At 35.9% G+C, this 1,558-nt stretch overlaps 1 non-coding gene across 1 annotated transcript; it reads left to right on the forward strand.

Annotated features, from left to right (window-relative positions):
- The first annotated feature begins 1,184 nt into the window (after nt 1–1,184).
- LOC140907978 (U5 spliceosomal RNA) lies at nt 1,185–1,300 on the forward strand. The gene has a single exon (XR_012157690.1). It is a non-coding gene; the product is annotated as a U5 spliceosomal RNA (small nuclear RNA).
- Nucleotides 1,301–1,558: the final 258 nt, after the last annotated feature.

The following is a 1,558-nucleotide window of genomic DNA, read 5'->3' on the forward strand; positions in this document are numbered from 1 at the left end:
TTCTGAAAAGCTGTAGCATATACCCAAACTTTTATTTTTTTTACCATTCTTTTTTTAAAATTGAAAAATGAATTGATTTAAAAATGACTCAGTTTTTAGCTGTGATGAAAAAGTTGAGTTGCTGGATTATAGAAGAAATGTAGTATAAAAGAAGTTAGGTTATTGTATTGAGATTAAAGCTGTGTGAGCCTGGGCAATCTTGTCTGGGAAGCAAGATCACTTAAAAGAAAATTCAGACTAACACATTTTAATTTTATCTAAGGTATGATCAGTAAAAAAAAATACTTGAAAGAGAAATTGTAGGGCTCACAAAAAGTCAATGTAGTCAAAATATTTATCCATAGTGTTTAGAAGATCTTTATATCTCATTGTAGATGTATAGGCTTTAGCTTTAGTCTATGCTAGGCTGCTTTATTTGTGTATCCATAGTGTTTAGATTTATGTAAATTTCCTGTACTGGTACCCAGTTTGTATGTAAGGAGGTCACTCTTGAATTCTATCAAGGGTCATTTGTGAGTTTTGCTAATTTATTTCTTTTCTTTGTAACAAAAGTTTGTGCTAGCATTACGAGGCTATTCATTAGATTTGCAATGATGCAGATTCTATATAATCTATTAGTTTTTGTTTCCTCTATTATGTTTTAATCTTGTAAATAGTGTAAAATAAATGCTATGGGCAAAATCTGTAAAATTTGGTGCTCAGAAGTATGTTCCCAAATGCATATTTATACACCTAAATAACAATTGTTTTAGGTGCTTAAATAAGGATTTAGGAGATTAACTTTGGGTTTAGCAGGTTTTTTTTTTAAAGGACTGGACATTTATACGGATAATGAAAATATCCAGAATAACCCCCCTTCTTCCAAAATCTAAGAGGGTATATAAACCCTCATGCTTCAAGGCACAAGGCAGCTTTTGACTGAGGGGGTTTGGAATAAATTGTATAATTACCTGCTTTAGATGTTGTCACAGTTTAAGGGTAACAGCACTTCTATTCCCCCTCCATGGTCCCTTGAGGGCACCCACTTGAGGTTTCCGGCTCCCTGCCATACACTCTCCTGAGTGGCCAACTGTGTATCTCTCCCTGCTGCATGGGGTTTTAAGGCTGCACAGCTCCCTGCCTTACACTGGGATATCCACAGGAAGCCAGTCTGCCTAAAGTCCAGATCCTATGCATTGCTCTGTATCTGAAGGCTTCTTTTCAGAGCATATAAATCTTTCACTTTTTACTAAAGATTTCTGTGGAGAGGAACATTTATAAGTTTCTGTCCCATTTTTCAAGGCTTTACTTTGGTGAGGAAATTAAAAAAACACCCCCCCCCAGTGTATTGCTGGCAGTTACAAGTTACCACACAGCTCTTTCTAAGGAAGAACGTTTATACTTAAGATAAAAGCATTACAGATAAAACATATACAAACAATACAAGTTTCTATACACATACAAAAAGTTTACCAAACCTTCAGTCATATGGAGCCCTAGAAGACCAAAGTCTTTCCAACCCTTCTGCAAGGGTTGGGCCCCCCTTGGACATTAGGTCCTACCCATTTGCTGGATCAGA

Source organism: Lepidochelys kempii, chromosome 2 (genome assembly GCF_965140265.1).
Source record: "Lepidochelys kempii isolate rLepKem1 chromosome 2, rLepKem1.hap2, whole genome shotgun sequence".
Lineage (NCBI taxonomy): Eukaryota > Metazoa > Chordata > Testudines > Cheloniidae > Lepidochelys > Lepidochelys kempii.